This window comes from Folsomia candida, unplaced genomic scaffold (assembly GCF_002217175.1).
Source record: "Folsomia candida strain VU population unplaced genomic scaffold, ASM221717v1 Fcan01_Sc032, whole genome shotgun sequence".
NCBI classification, from domain to species: domain Eukaryota; kingdom Metazoa; phylum Arthropoda; class Collembola; order Entomobryomorpha; family Isotomidae; genus Folsomia; species Folsomia candida.
This window is the reverse complement of record NW_019091224.1, coordinates 1,593,664-1,616,050: the sequence shown is the minus strand read 5'-3', so window position 1 is coordinate 1,616,050 and position 22,387 is coordinate 1,593,664. Positions and strand designations below refer to the sequence as shown.

The 22,387-nt window shown below is 35.5% G+C and overlaps 3 long non-coding RNA genes across 4 annotated transcripts; 2 read left to right on the top strand and 1 right to left on the bottom strand.

The window, feature by feature from the left end:
• Positions 1 to 1,770: 1,770 nt before the first annotated feature.
• On the bottom strand, positions 1,771 to 5,373 carry LOC118439243. The gene is made up of 5 exons (XR_004837305.1): positions 5,142 to 5,373; positions 4,419 to 4,632; positions 4,325 to 4,356; positions 3,092 to 3,158; positions 1,771 to 2,973 (listed from the first exon to the last, which is right to left on the bottom strand). It is a non-coding gene; the product is annotated as an uncharacterized LOC118439243 (long non-coding RNA).
• A 6,369-nt stretch (positions 5,374 to 11,742) lies between these two features.
• On the top strand, positions 11,743 to 15,949 carry LOC110860384. Of its 2 annotated transcripts, XR_004837322.1 has the most exons (10): positions 11,743 to 12,449; positions 12,811 to 12,931; positions 13,052 to 13,140; positions 13,291 to 13,370; positions 13,515 to 13,599; positions 13,676 to 14,022; positions 14,373 to 14,566; positions 15,241 to 15,362; positions 15,447 to 15,539; positions 15,612 to 15,949. It is a non-coding gene; the product is annotated as an uncharacterized LOC110860384 (long non-coding RNA). The 2 variants fall into 2 exon arrangements; XR_002548960.2 differs by lacking the exon at positions 11,743 to 12,449 and having other exon boundaries at positions 12,697 to 12,931; positions 15,612 to 15,947.
• A 1,892-nt stretch (positions 15,950 to 17,841) lies between these two features.
• On the top strand, positions 17,842 to 20,139 carry LOC118439265. Its single transcript, XR_004837318.1, has 4 exons — positions 17,842 to 18,000; positions 18,913 to 19,001; positions 19,550 to 19,670; positions 19,762 to 20,139. It is a non-coding gene; the product is annotated as an uncharacterized LOC118439265 (long non-coding RNA).
• Positions 20,140 to 22,387: the final 2,248 nt, after the last annotated feature.

The window sequence follows — 22,387 nt, the reverse complement described above, 5'->3', positions numbered from 1 at the left end:
GTCTCAACTATCCGGCGAAGCCATCCCCAAAGGAAAAGTCGATCAATCAAGTACATCATGACTGAGTTATCGTGGCATCGTTCCCATGCAGTTAATGTGAATTTTAAATACAACAAAATTTCCTACAAAATTTCGAATTAAAAAAATTCTATTGTTTAGGGATTTCGACAATTACTCTTCCCTGGGCTGGAAGATCGCCGACTTACTTCGGAAAAAGCAAATACAGAAAAAAGCTAAGACTAAGCACTCTGCAAATTTCATGTATTGATTAAACTTTAGAAAACGTTCTTTAGAACCAATGTGTAGATTTTTATGTTGAAGAGTAGTTAATATTTATATAGATACGTTCAGTGGCGGCGGAAGTTGGGGGGACATGTGGGGACTTTAGCATTGTGATAGGATGGGGAGGGGCTTGTTAACATGGGGGAGATAGGATTTTACTGAATTTCTGGAGGGACAATGTCCCCCGCTTCCGCCGCCACTGGAAACGTTAGAGATGCATGTTAATTTGTTTCAAATGCACATGTGAGTTGATTTACACTCTTAGAAATAGGGTTACGATTATAACCAAAAAGTAAACGTTTGACTCTACAGCCGTGGTTAAGAATTTGTCCCTAATTCATTATAAATTTATTAACTCCTTCACAATTGAACACCAAGTCGGTGAAACTTCATAATTACGCGATGACAAATTTATAACCACGGCAGTAGAGTCACATATTTACATACGTTTGCTCTTTGGTTATAATCGTAACCTCATTTCTAAGAGTGTACTGCAAAAGGGTGCGAATGTTTAGTACATAATTCAATATCGGTTTACTGTAAAAGCCATATTCTGCATATCATCTACACATATCTCAAATTTAAATGCATGTGTCAAGCATGTGACACTAAAGACGTTGACGCGTAAAATGTCAATCGCCTAGGAGGCCATGCATATTCTTCATCATGCAGGCACAGACTTCCGAAAGCTTTTGTAGTCCTTGTACCACCCGACACGTAGTTTACGGGTTTAATATGAAGAAAATTATTTCTGAGCTTTTAAAAGAATTTTTAAATAGTTAAAAGCTCTTGGTGTACAAAAGTTCATCAAAGATGCAGACATGCGACTTGTATAAAATGCCGTCTTGGTCAAAGTATTGAACTACAAAAGGGTACACTGTAGCCAATGATTCACCCACTGATAATGCATAATCAGACGAGATTAGTCATAAAATGTGCAATAATTTAGAAATGAAAGACTAAGTTTCAATTGGTGAATAAACACTGAGGCGCAGATTGGATTGTCATTGCAAAGCAACGTTTTTTGACGTCCATTTGTGAAAAGTTATAAGTTTATCGAACAAGCAAATTCAAAATAGTTTGCACACCTTGAAATACATCTTTAAATTAAATATCCCGTCTTGAAGTTGACTTTTTTCAAAACTTTAGCAACCCTAAATATAAAACTAAACTATTGGTCAGAGACTTCCAACACCTAGATGGTCCTTCTAATTACCTCCATAGAGTTCTTGGTGTTCATAAAAACATTTGGGTTTCGAACATAGGATCGATCCACTCGAATTCCTCTGACGTGCCTCGTTTCCTTTCATTCTTACTGGTGTAATGCTCTCGGGTTCTGTCTCGATAGTGGTTGAAAGGTCTTTCCGCATATTTTGGATAGGTTGGAAATTATGGTTATTATACAGCAATCTCTGGTTCTCTCTGCGATAAATGGGGTCGTAGGCTCCCCCCCCCCCCCCGAGCGAAAGCATATTCGATGGAGAGATTCATATGTGCGACACCCTCATAATTTAATGTTGATATCGTGCTGGTGGCCATACCGTTCTCACAACAGATTAAAATTGGCTCTACTTAATATTTCTTTATTTTAGTTGACCAATGATAAATGACTAGTTGACAAATTGGAGTTATACAAATATTTTACGTTACCATTTAAACGTATGCGAATATAATAAATGAAGTTTTTACGATACAATTGTACGGTAACTGTTACAGATTCCGGGTTTTGTAAACAACCCGAAATTTGTTAATAATTCTGAATTTTGTTAATAAAGCGTAGCTTTGTGTTATGTAGAAAATAAAGTTTAAGAATTGCGTGGCAAAGAAAGCGGATCGTTTAATGGGAAGCCAAAACTGGTAATTATCAACTACGCGGAGGCGCTGGAAATTATCAGGCTTCCCGAGTTGGGGTAAATTAAGTTGGGAATCGGGGGTAATTAAGACAATGACTTTCTGGCAGGTGGAATGCATACCGGCAATATTTTTGATAAATTTCGACATTTCGCTTCGTTCCTCTAACAATGCGAGTGATTGAGCGGGAAGTTTAATTCGTCTTTTCGTAGTAAAGAAGGTGCAGTATTAGGGATGAATGTTTAAAATGATTTGGAACAACTTTAGCCGCTAAAAATGAAAGGTCGCCAATATTAGCTGTGGTTTATGCGTAAAGGTGGTTTGATTCTTCTGATTAAGATCAGCTTCCAAGTCCAAATTTGTCTTTTCAAAACGAACCCATTTACTTGTATCAGTTCCAGTTTGTAATTTTAAATTGGTTCTAAATCTGTTGTTTTTCTGAATCCGATTGAACTAAAATACAATCATTATTGTCGGACACGGGAGATGTCGAACCAGGGGTTTTTGGGAGTCGAGTTTTTTATCGTCTCCTGCACAACGTGTGCGAATCTCATGTGATACGGCTCTTTATGCTGTTGCGACCTCTAACGATACGAATTTACCTACTAGGTAAACCTCCATTGACCTCTTATGGGACAATTTTGACTCTTTCTTCTTCTTCGATTTCTGTTGGCTGGCAAGCAGAAGCGCCCTATCGAATAAGGTTGCGCATGTTTGACGACAAATTCCTGTCTGATTTTTTTCTGGTGTGAACAGACTGCTTCAGATCTTTGAAGTAAGTTTCAACCTTTGTTCCTGTGATTGTCTCTGGTGGAATACTCTCGTGCAATGAGAATTCAACTGCAATGAGGATTATACGTAGAGGATTATACGCTTTTTTAACCTACATTTTAGTAGGAGTGCAGGTGCCAATTTGGCATTTATTACAACGAATTTAGCAGTATATATATGGTTTTACCTGGAATTAGTTGATCCTTCCAGGCTTGTTCTTGCATATGGTTACGACAGGTGTGATTTTTCTCCTACTGTTAAATACAAATAATTTTTAATTTGCACCAAGCACGAAAGATCGACAGATTTTTAACTTTTAATCCATTCCACTTGGCACTCCACAGCGATTCATTTCTTTTACCTTTACCCATCTTTGCATTAGTCCTGTTACACATATCAAATATACTTTTTTCATAATTAGGATTTTGAACAAATCTGTAACATTCTATCACAATCTGTATAATTTTTATATCCATGATAAATGGTACTACCACAAATTTAATGAGTATATTCTGAGTTGATGTTAAAATAACATTATGATCGGCAGCAATCATTTTTATAACTAATGAGGATAATTTATGATTCACATTTGTATCCTTTTCTAACCGGCCTGGCAATTAACTATGAACTGGGTAATTTTTGAAAATAAGGAAAAATAAGGTAATATGTATCACGATGTAAATAACTATCAGGTCGAAATTACTATTTATGTTTGGGAGCATTTCCGGTTCCTGAATTATTTTCGGGACCCAAAATATGGGACATTATCGAATTCAATAATTTTGTAGATAATACAGTCTATAATCATTCATTCTTTTTGGAAATATCCATCCTAAGTCAGACTGATTGTCACTTGCCACGCTATCATACTTGTATTATGTATGTATGCTTGTATAAGTTTTATTACTGAATTTTTTTGGGCACAACGCCCATGATAAAGTTGCATGATAAAAAGTTTATATAACCAGGTTCCTGTTTTATCGGATCTGATTTTCTTTAATAATTCCAACAGCAGCATTGAAATCAAGAACACATTTATGTCACGCAGAACTTAAAGTAACCGATACCTTTACAAGGTTTATTTTAAAATGCATTTGACAAATCATAACAAATGTTCCAGGTAAGTCGGGATGGTTCCCGAACTGCTTCCCAAGGTAGACATTATCACACCATATACACACATTTAGTTTATCGTCAATTACTAGTTACGTAATCCGAGAATTTTATTAATTTTCTTGTAGAAATCAGCGATTCATTTCTTTTACCGTTTAACCATATTTTCATTACTTTCCTTTTGCACACGTCTAATATAAATGTTTGTCATGATATTAGCATGGCGGATTTTGAAAGAATATGTAACATTGTGTCTAAATCTTAACCTAAAAATCGTCATTTAATATGGTATGGAAAATACGTTTACCTTTTGGCTGTGTCATCCTCTTTTTTTACCAACTGTGAGTAAATTTTTCTTATTTTTATTTAAAGTGATAGATTTCAAACATAAATCTGCTTACCGTCCTCCTCCTCCTAGTACAAAATGGGGCCCTCCATGTCCATTGGTAAATTTTGAATTATAGAAATCAGAAGAAATTCTAGCTCCGCTTCCAGTGGCGAATGAACTACTTTGATTGGTGAATGATCGTCTTCGATTACCGCCATTTCTTCTAAATTTCGTAATTAGGTCTAAAATATTTTAGTTATCTTCTCGTCGTCTTGTCCAGAGCAATTCTGGAGTCAAAAACATGCAAAGGATACTTTGGATTAGGGAATTTTCATGAAATGCAATAAACGTTCATGAACAAGATAAGTGTGCGGTTTAAAAACCCTAATGGTTAAGGTTGTTAAACATATGACACCATAATTTATTTTTCGGCATATTTAGTGCACAAAATATAATTTTGGGATACGGTGAAAAATCGATACAACTCGGTTTTCATAGAAGGGTCCGATTCTGAATCCATTATTTCATTGTTCTATATTTAAGTCTAAATAGTTTTTTTACCACGAAATATGTACAAAATAATTCTATTTTCGAAAAGCCTTAAATATTTTATTTACTGATAAATATTATTATCGTTGGGAGGCGTGGAGGCAAAAATATTTATCGGTGCAGTTTGATTAAATGGGAAAGTCGACGACATAACCGGGCTGATTATTTCATATTTGAGCTTACTTGAAAGTATCTTTTTTAAACACGAAATATATTGTTCAAATATCTATTTCATATTTGAACTTACTTGAAATTCAGACTTCGACTTTTCATCGTGGCACCTTAAAATTAGCTTTTTCAATCCGCGTCGTTCCATTCCATGATGAACACTTGTGAGCACAATAATCTTGACCTTGCAAGTTGCACTCCTACTAAAATGTTGGCTTACAAAGCACGTATAATTCTTTATGTAGTTGAACTTCATTGCACGAGATTATTCCACCAGAGAGAAGTGTTACCTATTTGTTCAAAATCCGCTATGCTGATTATTACAAGTATTTATATTGTTCCATCAGAAATAATCACAACAACAAAGGTTGAATCTTACTTCAAATATCTGAAACAGTCTTTCCACACCAGACAAAATTCAGACCGGAATTTTGCGTCAAATACGCAGAATTTGTAATACATTTAGTCGATAAGACGCTTCATCTTACTAGCCAATAGAACTAAGGAGGGGAGCTTCACATTGTTGACTCACCGATTGCCTCCAAATTTTTACACAATTTATTACCATGTGAGAGAAGTGTACATGTCGCGCCTTTTGACTCCATGGCCACAAACCCCTTCGTTATGTCGATTTGAAATCTTCATTTTGCCCTATTTTACGGTCTAAACTTTTATGTATGCCGATTCTTATGGTTTCAATTTTTTTAAATTCTGTTTTCGCCGATTTTCTAGATATATTATAGTCGTTGTTGGGCATATCATGTGACCCCCATGTGACCCTTATACAGGGGGTGTGGTTAACCACACCCTCATTTTTAACTCTAATATACTCGATATGGGTATCATTTAAAAGCTATTGGCAACAACTTTTCAATGATATATAACATAATAGGTCTGTGACCCTCCCCCTGACCTTGGGGTGGGGGTAAAGCAAAGGTCAAGTACTATGCATTTTTGCGACAAATCATTGTTTTTGATATCTGAAATGATCCATTATTACTTGTAAATCATTCCTGTGGGAGTGGCCCCCATGGGAGGGAGTGACCATTTTTGGCATAAATAAGATGCAACTTTTGTTTTTTAAAGTAATCTTGATGATACAATTTTATCACACCCAAGCCGAAGGCTTTTATTCATTAACTAAATGGCTAAGAGTTTTCAAAATTTGTAGCAAATTATTTTGTATTACCAATTATTTAAATTAAACAAACCTGTAAATCACCAACAAGTACATAAAAAATGAAAGATACTCAATGTTCCGCAAAATATTTGTATTTTTAGAAACGAAGCATCAAATTGCTTCAATTTTTTAGTATTGGTTTGCTGATAAGAATTTGTTAGTGAGGGTATTCACGCGTGCTTTACAATAAAAAAAGTAAAAAAAAATAGTAAAAATAGTAATAGTAAAATAGTAAAAAAATAAATTCGCAAAATTTTTGGTTTCAAATGGGTTTGCAAACTTGAGCATCTCAAGGACAAGTTATTGAAGAGCAAAACAGTTCGCAAAAATTAAATTATTTTATGTTGCGATGCGAACTTGCCAAGTACGCCGGAGTACACTCCGTATTATTTTAACAAATTATGGTTTGAAACAAATTTTGAAAGGTTTTAGGATTATGTACGCTGATAGTTCAATTTCATGGAATACACAGTGTTAGTAAAACGAAAAAACTCGAAACGCACTGTGTCTCTTTCAAATACTGTCTTGGAAGTGTGATGATTAGCAATTTTAGACTATGTGTTATTCGGCGGATATATCCAAAGCTATGTTATACAAATTTCAAAATATCATAATCTTTAAAATCCATTCTTAAATTTAGATTTAATTTAAATATGTACTTGAATAAAATATGGGCTAATAAATTAATCCGATTAGATCTCCACCTTATCACTATGGTTGAAATTTTAAAAGAAGAAACCTTTACTATCCTAGCTTTGCTGAAAGGTGAATTGGCCGATGTGCCAAAACTCGTTATGGAAAAATTTCAAAACCGTGCCAATTATTCAGTTTTCAACCGATTTTCGAATTTCCGAATGTTTCGGAAACCTCTGGCCGTGGGGCAAATTATATATTCCCAAATTTTGAAAATTTTGATTCCTGGATTGGAATGCCCTTGTCCGTGCGTCAAAAATGATATGCTATACGACATAGTTTCTCCATCACAGGCCAAAGTGCCGGAAGCCACACCCACTGGGAGGTGTGGTTTTTGAAAACTTGATACTTTATCCTAGGTGCCCTTGGTTTTCTGATCAACATGATGTGTTGCATGACATACTTACTCAAACTCATGCGAAAATCGCTGATAACCACACCCACTGGGGGTGTGGTTTTTAAATTATGTGCAATCTATAAGGTCAACGGTCATTTCGACAAAAAATGACAAGTGTGCAGATAAGAATAATTTGTTGGCGTTGCCTGAAATTATAAAAATATTCGGCCTATTTTTCTGACCTCCTGACCTTGATTACAGTGGGTGGGGTCAAAATTTTCAAAATTTGGTAATATTTGCCCCACGGCCAGAGGTTTCCGAAACATTCGGAAATTCGAAAATCGGTTGAAAACTGAATAATTGGCACGGTTTTAAAGTTTTTCCATAACGAGTTTTGGCACATCGGCCAATTCACATTTCAGCAAGAATTAGTTTCTTCTTTTAAAATTTTCACCATAATTAATAAAGAACTTGAATAGGTTCCTCGAATAATTGAGCAAGAACAAATGTCATATTTCCCAACCGTGCGTGGCAACCTCTAGTTTAAACTTTAATAATTCTCAGAATGCTGTTATGTTCAATGTTCGTACAAATTATTTTGCTGGGTTTAAAAATTTCTTGTTGATTTGACATTTTACATTTATAAAAGATGGCAAGTACTGAAGGTAAATTGAAATATTTGCATTAGTAAATATATAAATTTATAAAATTCGTCATTGATATTTAGGACAAGGGGTTGAAGATAAAATTCCTAATCCCTACGGAATTTTGTTACAATTCACCAAAATAGTTGGAGAACACTATCCAAATTATCCAAAGGTATACCACCAAGAAAAGATAAATGTTAATATATACATTGTATCATTTATACAGGACCTGGCCCCCACGGAGAAAGAAATTTTATTCGCAGAAAAAATGTTTGACTCTTTCTTACAAAATCTGCAGGAATTTGTTGTGGAAGAAGATGAATGTTTGACTTTAGACGGTAATATTTTATTCTTGTTATACATATTCAAATTCAATATTTAAACCATGGTTTAGTTTTACTGATTTCTTTGTACATATTTAATTAATTAAAAAAAATATATTTTGTTTATTCACCGCAGAAACGACATTTGCATGTGACCACCTGTCTGACGGTGATGAATACGACCAAAATGAACAACCCTCCGAAGATGATGACTGCGACCAAAATAATGAGCAAGATGAACAACTCTCCGACAATGAATCTGACGAAGATAACGACCAAAACGAGCAGACTGATGACGATTACCTCGTTGAAACTCCAGCCAAAAAGAGTAAATATAAATTTGTCCCCTTTGATCGAAAACAGGAAATACTTGCTCTTTGGGAATCTCATCCAAAATGGTCCGTAACGTCTTTAAAAAAACATGGAGCAAAAGAAGTTCGGAACAAGCAAACTTTATACCTTTGGAAACGTCAAGTGAAAGAAAAACAGGACAAGAAAGAAAAATATGCAAGAATTAGTCAACATGTTTTTAACGAAATGACGGAAGCCCGAAAGTCTTTCAAAATTATTCGTGCGTCTCATTTAAGGTATTGGGCTATGCAAAAGTACATTGAAATTGGCGACGACAACTTGAAATTTAAAGTATCGAAAAGCTGGTTAGATAGATTCAAAATAAAACATGGAATTTCGAGTAGGAAAATTAACACCTTAGTTAGCAAAAGGGAAATAAAATCAGAACAAGAAATCTTAAACTCTGCAAAAAAATTTCAGGAAGGAATTAGAAATATTTCAAGTCGTTTTGATCCTGATCACATTTTCAATACGGATCAGTGCGGCTTTTCTTACGAAATAACTTCGCAACGAACCCTTACTAAAAAAGGTGAAAAAAATGTAATGGGGTATGCGCAGTCGCCGAAGAATTTATCTACTCATTCATATACAGTGCAGTATTTAATTAACCTTGCAGGAGAAGTAGTTGGTAATGTATTCATTTGTCTGCAGGAAGCTCAGGGCAAATTAGGTCCTAGTGTTAAGAAAGAAGTTGAGTCATATTTACCAAGTAATGTCACTTTAACATGTAGTACTTCTGGTAAATTGTCAACATCTTTGAATGAATATTTCATACAAAAACAGCTACTACCTTTCGTCACCAAAGACTTTCTCTATATAATAGATAGCTGGGCAGGGCAGACAAATTTTGAATCCTATTCCAAATATTTCGGAGAACAGAATGAGAAACCTAACATAACACTAAAAATAATACCGGAAAAATGCACACCTCTGGCCCAACCTTTAGACACAACATTTCATAGACAACTTAAAATTCTAGCACGTGAAATTCTAGCTGGATTGGAAGTATTTGTTAACTCGGAAGGTGTGAACCAGGATGATAATTGGACTACTCGCAAAGGAATAATTAAATTACAATCATTACTACATTTTATGATATCGGCCCCAATTTTCAAACCCATGTTACAATATGCCTGGTACTCTAGTGGCTTGACTGACGTGAAAGTAGATTTCTTAAATATGAAACAGGTATGTTTCAGCTTCACTGAAGACGAAGGAAAATTATGCGAATCTCCTGGGTGTGACAAACCTAGATTTATCAAGTGTGCTCGATGTAGGAAACGGTTGTGCATTTTTGATCTGTGGGTAACAAATCACTTTTATTTCTGTGAATGTTCACCCTTCAAAGAATAAATGTCATAATTGTATACTACTTAAAAATACCTTATCAGTAGACTACTTTAGTTTGAGGGTAAGTTATAGCGTCAATGTATTTGTATTGGTAATGAAACCTGTCAAAATAAAATTCAATAAATTTTGCATTTATGTATATATTTTGGACAAAAGTTGACTGGCTTATATTTCACTAAAAACATAAAAACATTGGAAACCCCCAGAAAAATAACATATGTACATTTAAAATAATTCCGTGCTAATTTAGCGCAGTTCAGGGTGTAAATATTTATGAATTCCCGGTCGTGGTGTAAATCATTATCACCGCATGGTGGCAAATGTTTACCGCATCACGATAAACTGAAACCAAAACAGTGAAAAATTCACACCAGAATATTGAAAAAATTCACAAAAATAGTGACCAATTTACACCAAATTGACACCACGAAATTTGTACCTGCGTGACTACGCCGGGATATTTACGGTGAAATAATAAGATGTCTCGTGTGTTGTTGTTAGATTAATGTTGTTAGGATTTTATTGAGTATCTTTCATTTTTTATGTACTTGTTGATGATTTACAGGTTTGTTTAATTTAAATAAACCGTTGTAACGTTAGAAGTAGCTCACCCTGTAATCCAAATTTTGACAATATTTTGCACCAATGGTGCCGCATATGCGGATACAATTGATACGCAATTTTGGCATAATTTTGCATTAATGGTGCAGAATAAGCGGACAAAAGATGCACATCGTGACAAATTAGAAGTAAAAATTCTAGTTATTTTTTTCGGGCCTTATGCACGTTTGGTGTGTTTTGCATCTATGTTCTCAATTGTTTGGCACTATTTTGTGTTACCGACTGATCGAGACCAATGGTACTACTAATTTGCTAAAATTTGCACATGGGGCAAATTAATTAGCATCAATTGATGCAAAAACTTCGCGAACAGACAGACAGACAGACGGACAGACGGACAAGAGGAATTCAATAGCTCCTCTGGTACGCAGGGTGAGCTAATAATGGATCATTTCAGATATCAAAAACAATGATTTGTCGCAAAAATGCATAGTACTTGACCTTTGCTTTACCCCCACCCCAAGGTCAGGGGGAGGGTCACAGACCTATTATGTTATATATCATTGAAAAGTTGTTGCCAATAGCTTTTAAATGATACCCATATCGAGTATATTAGAGTTAAAAATGAGGGTGTGGTTAACCACACCCCCTGTATAAGGGTCACATGGGGGTCACATGATATGCCCAACAACGACTATAATATATCTAGAAAATCGGCGAAAACAGAATTTAAAAAAATTGAAACCATAAGAATCGGCATACATAAAAGTTTAGACCGTAAAATAGGGCAAAATGAAGATTTCAAATCGACATAACGAAGGGGTTTGTGGCCATGGAGTCAAAAGGCGCGACATGTACACTTCTCTCACATGGTAATAAATTGTGTAAAAATTTGGAGGCAATCGGTGAGTCAACAATGTGAAGCTCCCCTCCTTAGTTCTATTGGCTAGTAAGATGAAGCGTCTTATCGACTAAATGTATTACAAATTCTGCGTATTTGACGCAAAATTCCGGTCTGAATTTTGTCTGGTGTGGAAAGACTGTTTCAGATATTTGAAGTAAGATTCAACCTTTGTTGTTGTGATTATTTCTGATGGAACAATATAAATACTTGTAATAATCAGCATAGCGGATTTTGAACAAATAGGTAACACTTCTCTCTGGAATAATCTCGTGCAATGAAGTTCAACTACATAAAGAATTATACGTGCTTTGTAAGCCAACATTTTAGTAGGAGTGCAACTTGCAAGGTCAGTCAACAGGTGCCAATTTGGCATTTATTATAACCAATTTAGCAAAATTTATATGGTTTAACTTAGGAATTAGTTGATCCTTCCAGGCTTGCTCTTGCATTTGATTACGACATGTGTGATTCTTTACGTCTACTATTAAATACAAATAATTTTTAATTTACACTAACTATGATTCTAACTATTCCTTGTAAGCTCAAAAAATCGACAGATTTTTAACTTTTGGTCCATACCACTGGGCATTTCACATCAATTCATTTCTTTTACCTTTACCCTTCTTTGCATTAGTCCTTTTGCACATATCAAATATAATTTTTTTCATAATTAGGATGGCGGATTTTGAACAAATATGTAACATTGTTTCAAAATCTCTATAATTTTTGTACCCATGATTAATGGTACTACTACACATTTAGTGAGTATATTTTGAGTTGATTATTGATATTTTGAGTTACAATTTAACATTATGATCGGCAGCAATAATTTTTTCTTACAGCTGAAGAGTATAATTTGTAATATACATTTATAAACCTTTTCTAACCGGCCTGGCAATTATGAACGGTATAATTTTGGAAATAGGGAAAAAATATGGTAATATTTACCACGATGTAAATAACTGTGTGGTGAAAATTATTTTGATTAATTGGTTTTGGGAGCATTTCCTTTTGAGACATCAGTCTTCATAGCCTACCCAAGTTTGACAATGGAACCTTTTTTCAAGCTACACCGGGATCTACTAGCTAGTTATGTCAGATAATCAAGCCAAAAATTAGAAATCACGTGACACTTCTCTTTCCGTTGAACGGCCCCTTTCAAGAAAAATATTGGGGGTCAAAATTCGCACTCCTCCCGTGGAGGAAAAAGCAAGAGAAAAATTGCTCAAAAATTGAAATTTGTGGCCAATATTTTTCTTAAAAGGGGTCATTCAACGGAAAGATAAGTGTCACATGACTCCTAATTTTTAGCTTGATTTTTTACGTAACTCGCTACTCGATCCCGGCGTTGCATGAAGTAAGGTTCCATTGTGAGAGAGATCTCACCTTCCTAACCACCAAGGCAGAAACTGGGAACATTTCCAAGGTGCTGTGAACGAGTGGGGGGAGGGGGGGATTGAACTAGATTGAATTCTTTGCTCTCAAGGACTGGGACCTTGCCCCCGCAATGTGAAAATGGAAAAGTATGCAATTATACAAATATTTACATAAATATGCGAATTTTACTCGAAAACAATCAAATTTTTGATAAAAATGACGTGTGTACATAATTCTGATGCCTAATTATTTATTATTTTTTCCAGTTTAAGAACCATCAAGGACGTTCTTCGTGAGAGGAATCTCCAATGTCCCTCAGTCTCAAAGGATCCCTTGCGCCACAATATTCCCTCAGGTATAAAAAAATATATCATTTCGATCGGAAACGAGGCCTTTAATTGCGCAAATACATACATAAATATGCTAATTTTACTCGAAAATAATCTAATTTTTGAGGAAAATGACGTAATAGTATGTAATTCTGATTGTCAATTATTTTTTTCAGTTTCGGTCAAACTGTTGGAAAGAGGAATCTCCAACGCCCCTCAGTCTCAGTGAGTCACGTGCGACACCATATTTCCTCAAGTATATCAAAATATATCATTTCGATCGCAAACGAGGCCTTAAATCACACAAATACATACATAAATATGCGAATTTTACTCGAAAATAATCAAAGTCTTGCTAAAAATGACCCATGTAACTTTGATCTCTAATTGTTTTTTTTAGTTTGAGAACGGACAAGTTGTTTGTGAACGGAATCTCCAATGTCTCACAGTCTCAGAGGATCATTTACACCACGGTGTTTCCTTAAGTATATAAAAAAATATATCATTTCTATCGGAGCCGAGTCCTTAAATTAAATAATTCAAGTCTTCATTTTCTTCAAGGTGACCACGGTCCAGATTTATTTATTGACGTCTACCACGCCAAAATTTGAGAGAAAAAGGTGCCCTCCAGCGCTTCATGATTCGCTTTCCGCTCAAACAGTGGCCGCGGAAGGGTGTGGACATATGGACAATGTCCCCACGATTATTCGATGCCCATATCATTTTATATAAATAACTCCCTCCCCTATCTATATTATAGTATTAATGTCCCCACATGTCTGCATGGCTTCCGCGGCCACTGCGTCGTCCAAAACCACCAATGGTGATCCACCATACTTCTTCACTACCGCACCGAACTTCCAGTGATCAAAGACGGGTTTTTCGAATCCTTGGAAGACGCCCTTGATGTGAGTGAATGTCCAAAATTATGAGTTTTTTATCCCAAAAAAGAAGTACGTACATATTTACGAAAGAAAACGTACAGATATTATTTTTGCAAAATCATTCAAGTTTTAATCAAATTTTTTATCATATTTATTTCGTCTAAAATCGTTGAAATCTTGGCAAAATTTATTTTTACAAATGTGGCTAAAATACATATGCACACAAAGTTTATAACTAGACATATGAAAAAATGTAGTCAACAAATCACATCAAAATCTCCACAAAGTGTGACCATTATTCCTCATCAAGTTCAAAAGGACTCAAGTAATTGTAAGTACTTGGCTTAAATAATTAATTGTAAGTATTTTTTTAGCACCTCAAAGCAAACGCTGCCTTCTTCAACCCCACGGACTGTTTCGTAATGAAAACGTCACAAACCTGCATATCCTCAACGTGCAAATGATCCCATATACCCGACTAGAAACCTCTCACAAATTTTCCAAACGTATTTCCAAAAGTGAAGGAGTTGAAGATTTCTGTGACTCACAAAGACTCGTACTTCCACCAGTGAGTACTTACCATTGGGGAAAAACTCTTGTGAAAATACAGTATTTTGAGCTTGGTTCTTCCCGGGACTAGAATTTCCGGGGCTAGGACGGCCAGCAGTGTTTCCGGTGCAAAAAGTAACCACGTGCAAGAAATAACTGGGAGAAAGTGGTTTCTTGCAGGTATTTATTTTGACCAGCAAGCAATGCGAGAAACTACGCCCCACCGCGATTCCGTACGGTGCGTGGCTTGATGCCGCATATTTCTTGCACTTTCTCCCAGTTTCTTGCACCTCGCATTTCTTGCCTTGCTTATGTACTTGCGCTGCAAGAAATGTGGCAAACCCGCCTAAAACGAAACACTGACAGCCACGAAAAGACAATGATCTTCATGAAGAATGCAATAGTCATGCGAAAATACGTGTTTTATGAAGTCTTTCTCGCGTCAAAATACATACGTTATTTTTACAAACGCGTGAAAAAACGTATTTCGAAAGTGATAAAATCCTAATTTCTTCACAAAATATGTACGCATTTTCATATGACTGCTGCAGATTTTCGTCTATTTATGATTGTCGTTATAAATAGCTCAAAATATGGTATTTTCACCAAGTTTTTTTTGCCTACTCCTGTTACTTACACATTTTTGTTAAAATTTAAAATTTTCGTCATAATTTCATCTTTTTTATTATGTAGGAATGCCATCCATCAGGTTCAGAGTGGACGACCTATTCCTTCCCCATTGTGAAAAAGTAGAAGGACGATTTAAAAGATATTTTTTTAGGGTATTTTCGATGTCAACCTTTGGAATTGCCCAGGTTTTCAGAAAGACTAAATTCATGACATCATTCAAAATTTTATTCATAATTTTGATTTTGACGAACAATTTTATTTTTTCTCAGAAACCCAAAATTTTACCCTTTACCTGCTCGCACATCTGCCAAACAACGTGCACAAATCGACAATGGAAGCAGTCATTCAAATTGATTAATTAGGTTATTATTTTGTATTTTTTTTTAAATTTTGACAAATATACTTCCCTTGATTTGGAAATTATTTTATTACAGAATCTCCTTTTGGAGAGCGTGGCCCCCTTTTTGCAAAACTTAACGCTGGAGAAGCAAATCTTTGACGGGTTGTCGTATTTAGACTGTGGGGAAGAATCTCAAAATTAAATTATAATAATTGACCACAATTTGGCTAAAATTTTGTATTTATATCAAAATTCACTCAATCTCAAAAATAATCAGTTTTCCCTTCGAATCAATTCTCATTAAAAGTCTGAAGCTAATTAATAAAATCCGCGATTTAAATGTATAATTTTTGTCTGAAAATTCCTTCGCTTAAAAAAAAATTGGAAATTAATTGCACTCGTGCATCATCCAATTACCTCATCAATTTTGCTTGATTCTACAAAGACTTCGCATTCCTGCAAATTCAAATTCGAGTCTAATATTATTAAAATGTTTGCGCAAAAGTATAACATTGGGTTTAATGCCTTATCACTAACAACGTAAAAATCCGCACATTTTTAATCATTTCTCCTCTCTGGGAATTTATGTTAAAATTCTGAATCACAAATTTACTCTCAGTGGGTTGATTGATGGAATGGTGTTAATTTTTTTAAGCCAGTTTCGACGATTTCCAATTTTTCTGAAGGCTTCTAAACCTTCAAATCTTCAAAAAAGCGTCAAAATCTGGAGAGTAAATATATTTTCAAAAAATTGGGAATTACCTTCTCTACAAAATCATCGTCCAGAATTTTAAAATAAATTCCCAGAGGAGAGAAATGATTACAAATGTGCCGATTTTGGTGATGGAATTCTACATTAATCGCACGAATCTCCTCGCATACCGTGAAAACATAATATTTCAAAATGGGAATGATAAAGCATATTTTCTTTCGGGACATAATTTCTCTACAATTTTCATGAATTTTGAAATAGTTCATAAAAATGTTCAAATTCAAATTTATTACAAGATTTAGCTGTACATAAACTTTAGCTGTGAACTAATGCCATAAAATTTACACGTGTAATTATTTTTATTCAAAAGTTATCCCTAAAATACAAACAATATCAGTAGCCGCGGAAGCTGTGGGAACATTAATATTTTGGGAAAGGGGTGAAACAGGCTTGCATAATGTTGACAGGTGATGGGGCATCGACCCACCGTGGGGACATTGTCCGCACCTCTCCTAATTGGCAATTCAATAAGTGTGCATATCTATCATATAAGTGTGCATTCATATCTATTGCATAAACACCATTTAACATACCTGAACTTTTTACATAATTAAATTTCACATACAATAATGGTGTTATGCAAAAGAAATTATGCAATTTCACCGGGGACGGTCCGCACCCTTCCGCGGACACTGGTCCATATATGTATTTAAATACATACACGCATAATAAGTTGAGGAAAATCGCCTTAAATCGTAATCATGTAAAGCTACTTTCATACCGTGTAAAACCACGCAGTATGTAAGTATCTGTTCATTCACATAGGGTAGCAAGTGGCCGCGGACAGAGGGGAAATGTCCCCACGGTTATGCGATATCTCCATCGTCCTCCCCTCCCCTACAATGCTAACGTCCCCACACCTTCCGCGGCCACTGTACGTACATAAAATCTTACGTGCAAAACAACTAGATCAAATTTCACTTTGGTATTTCATCAACCACGCGAAATCCCAAGCCAGATCTAAATATATAAATTCGTTTCCTTCTTCCATCAAGGTTTGCAAAAATTGATTGCAATAATTTTTCTACGCATGGATATTTAAAAAATCGAAAATTTAATATTCAAATAAATATTTAATTATTCTACCAAACTGTCCCGACAAAATTTGTGTATGTGCATATTTAGGAGGACCCATATTTAAAGTGACGTAATATCCTCTCCCAGCTACGACTGACAATGGAGGTCTCATAACGTATGCTCACAGATTTGGACCAAATTAGTGTCAATCGATCACAAATATAATTAGTATGAAATTTGCAAATGGAACTATCTGCCAATGCGCAGGTTTGGCGGAGATATTTGCATAAAAAGAGGAGAAAACGCACCAAAAGGCTGGCATATTTTTCATTTGCCAAATTTCCTGTGCATTTTTCCTCTTTTTATGCAAATATCTCCACCAAACCTGCGCATTGGCAGATAGTTCCATTTGCAAATTTCATACTAATTATATTTGTGATCGATTGACTCTAATTTGGTCCAAATCTGTGAGCATACGTTATGAGACCTCCATTGTGAGATGTGCTGACATGCCGCATACTTTTAAGTATATGCAGCCCCACCCAATCTACAGATTCAGTTAGTCAAGATGCTTAAATAGGACTTTACTTTTCACAAAGTCGGAATTTTTTACTCATAAATTCCTCGCAAGACATTCAAAATTCTTCACAAATTTTGCAATAAAGTTATAACTTTGAAATCTCCTACACTAAAGGTAAATACAGTTTTCAAATTATTGCTCTAAATTTCCCCTTAGATTGTATGCATATTTGCATATATATGTACATACATATGCATGCATAATATTTTTTATGAGTTAAAAATTCGAAATTTTACAGTTTATCTCTTAATAATTGCATAATTTTAGCACTTCAACTCTTCACAAAGTCAGAATTTCTGACGCAGAAATTCCTCCAGAGATTAAAAATTCTTTAAACATTTTGCAATAAATTTTAAATTTTGAAATTTCCTATTTAAGCGTAAATACAGTTTTGAAATTATTACTATAAATTCCCCATTAAAGATTATGTACATATTTTCATATTAGATATGTACCTATAACATTTTTTATAAGTTAAAAATCTGAAATTTTACAGGTTATCTTAACAAATTACAGAATTTTTATGAAATTTTGTTAATGTGGATATCTCATTTGTATTTTTTATCAATGTAGATAGATAAATACTTACAATGGAGGCGCAAACCATGTTCAGCCCAGATAATTTTTTGACCTTATTAGTTTGAAAGAGCAAGTCTCTACAAACACCATTTGGTTCGGCACTTGGGCAGATGCGTAAATTTCATCACGTTATGGGCGCCACAAGTTCGCAAAAACGCACGATTTTTCGGGCAATGCCCAGCGCGAGCGTGCGTTTTTGCGAATTTGCGGTGCCCATAACGTGCTGAAATTTGCGCATCTGCCCAAGTGCCGAACCAAATGGTGTTTGTAGAGACTTGCTCTTTCAAACTAATAAGGTCAAAAAAATATCTGGGCTGAACATGGTTTGCGCCGCCATTGTTAGTACATGAATAAGAATGTGAAATTAATCGGCTTAATACGATGATGCAATTCTAAATAGTCGCAAAATCCCTAACAATTAATTTATCCAATTATTTTAATATGCAGCTTGATCCCAGGATATCCGTGGAAATTTGACATGAGATAACCTTGTGATACATCATTTTCATAGGAGAATTGCCATTATTTGGTACCAGGTAGTAAAATGATATATCATTTTAAGGTAGTAATGAATCATTACAAATTGTAATTTACAATGCGGAATGACCATGTGTCTCTACCACGTCGGTTACGATTTGTCGTAGAAATAGTAATAATAATTTCAGGGAAATGCAAATTCATTACCAAATATGAAGGAAGTGAATCCCATTATGCATTAAATTTGAATTTCCCTGAAATTATTATTACCATGTTTATGACAAATCGTAACCGACGTGGTAGAGACACATAGTCATTTTTTAATGATTCATTACTACCTTATTTTGAGTGTAAATATGTAACTTGAGTAAACCAGTTAGTACAAATTTAACAAATTGACTTATCCTGTTCGATTCGGAGTGAGGGGGGCCGTCCATAAATTGCGTAACGCAAGAGGGTGGTCGAAGGCTCTAATGATATCGTGCCTATGGTACACACATGTTAAAGGGGGAAGGGGGGGGGGGTCTAGAAAATCGCGATTTTTGCGTTACGTAATTTATGGACGGCCCCTAAGTATAATTAGCCTACATATTTATTTAATAATCAGGGTAACGCTTTCCGGGCTTACGCGGTAGCCGCAAATGAAGTTCGTCAATTCATCCCCAAAGGAATGGTCGATCAAGGAAATCACGACTGAGTTATTTTGGCATCGTTCCTATGCAGCCAAGGTTAATTTTAAATGCAACAAAATTTCCAAGAAAATTTCGAATTAAAAAATTTTATTATTAAAGCATTGCGACTTGATTATTCTTTCATTAGATGGAAGATTGCAGACCTACGTGGGGAATATCACCTCCAGAAGACAGCTAAATAACATTGAAAGTATCGTTTATGGATAGAAATTTAGAACCTTCCTTCTGAACCAATTTTGCATTAGGATTAATTTAATTTTAAATTGAACAACAGCTAGATACGATGGATATCACGTCACTTCAAATGCACCATTTATTTGATTTACTGCAAAGGGTGCCCTAAATGTGTACTATGGTTTACGCACTAAAATTAGACCCTTTTGGTATCAGGGTCTAATTGTAGAATACACACGTTAGTTACTAGCTTGAATATATATCTATTTATTGTAATTGACGGACTCTCGGTATACCAATACAAGCGGATTCGTATGGACCTAATAACGTACCACGACTTGATCCCGGTTTTGAGGAATCGTACTTTTCGTTAAAGCTGCCCCAATGGGCGTTGTGATTATCGAGCTAAATTTTGTCCGCACATTTTCTAAACATTTCGTTATATTTGTCTTCCTCTCGGTCTCCATTGCTGATAAATTCGCAGATCTCTTCCGCAACGTTGTGATCATAAATAATTATCATCATCAGCTCCGCCAGCAATTACGTCCATGAGTGGCATCACATTTTGAAACCGATTTTCCCCCGTAAAAGGTGGGAGAAGGACAGCGAAGAAAATTGAGTATCCATCCAGTACCAGTTGCACTATGAAGCTTGTTGAGGTTAAGAGAGACCTCATTTTTAGATAAGTTCTTTTCTTTGGGAGACTTTCTAAGAAATAAATAATTAGATAATTAGTAGCGTTAAATTCCACCTGGTTGTACAGGTATTGCTTGACCAAGTCGAATCAGGCAGCGGATGCTCCATTGAGGTAACGGCCGAAATTGTCCACCTTGAATTTGTCTTGCTGGTTTGCCATCATCCTATCGTAGTGGCTTAGAAATTTACTGACGTCCGAGCCAATGCCCGCATCGAAGTCACGGACTTCCTGTGGTCGAGAGACTGCGGATATATTCGGGCTGCATCCAAAGTGTCTGGTGTTGTGACCTGATCCGCTTTCTTCTCCATTGTTGTTCTGCTCCTTTCGTCATCATCGCTGGGGCTTTCCTCTTGGTATGCAGCAATGGCTCGTAGGACATGCGTCTTATTTTACTAGTGGGGTTGGCCTAAGGGGTATGACTTGCCTATCTAGATGTTGCATTGCGTCACGCATCCTCTCACGTGATTGCATAATTTCCAAGCGCAGAAGTACAGGTGATAATTAATGGCGTTCTGTCAGGCACCCGAGGACTGGCAGATCATTTCTAAAAGCTTGAAAATTGGGTTAGACAGACTGTTAGATAAACTGTTACAGATTCCGGGTTTTGTAAACATCCCGAAATTTGTTAATAATTCGGAATTTTCTTAATAAAGCGTCGACTTGTATATTGTACACAGTGTAAGAGTTGCGTGGCAAAGACGACCCTGGAAGAGGTATCGTTTATAATGAAGTCAAAACTGGTAATTATAAACTACTCGGAGGTCCTGGAAAGTATCCGGTTTCATTTTAGTCATTTCGAGACTTCGGGTAAATTGAGCTGGGAAATGGTGGTAATTAAGACAATTACTTTCTGGGCGGTGGACCGGCAAATCTTGACATTTCGATTCGTTCCTCTAACAAGGCGGAGTTAGTTTAATTCGTCTTTTCGTTATTAAGGTGCAGTATCAGGGATGAATATTTCCAAATTACTCTGAACCACTGAAGATTTAAATGCTTCCAATGTAGCCTCCATCATTTTATCTTATTCAGTCTGCGTAAATGTGCTTCTTATCTTAATTTTTTGATCAGAGAGGGTTATCGTTCGACGGGCTATTAGCATCCAAATGATCCGCGGTTTTGAATAAAGGGTCATTATATATTATGAGCGGGCCTTTCATCCGGATTATTGGTTGAATTTGCAACGGAATTTCCTGAAGAATTTGAAATTATACTTGATTGATCTGAGTCATTTTTCCGAAGAAGTACATTTGGCTGCCCTTCAATTGGACCCTTCCCTAGAATTATCGGCGTAAAGGGCCCCGAACGGTACAGGGAGCTTGCTGTGTCGATATTAAGGTGATTTGGCTGACCATAATTTTCGCTGCTAGTGTCATTAGTTTCCAGCTCTACAGACTTCTTCGCAAGTAATTTTTTTGAGGAAGTTTGGAACTTTTATTGGTTGATTTTGAAAAGGTGTTTGAGCCTTGCGTTTGCACATGTCCAATATAAATGTTTGTAACAATGAGCATGACGGATTTTGAGCAAATATATAACATTGTATCAAAATCTTTATCTTTAAATTTATAATTTTCTTCGCACCTATGATACAAATTGTACTACCACACATTTAATGAGTATGATTTTAAGTTGATTTTACAATTTAACATTACGCATTATGATTGGCAGCAATAATTCTTTCTTATAGCTGAAGAGGATAATTTATGATTTAAATTTTTTAACCCTTTTCTAACCGGCCTGGCAAATAACTATGAACTGGACAATTTTAGAAATAGGGAAAAATCCTCCAATTCTGTCAATTCGGTTAACGGAATTCGGTTGTCAAAAGGCAGCGGTGTAAAAAGTGTAGTCAGGAAAGATTTCAAAGCGATTTCAAAGTTTTGGT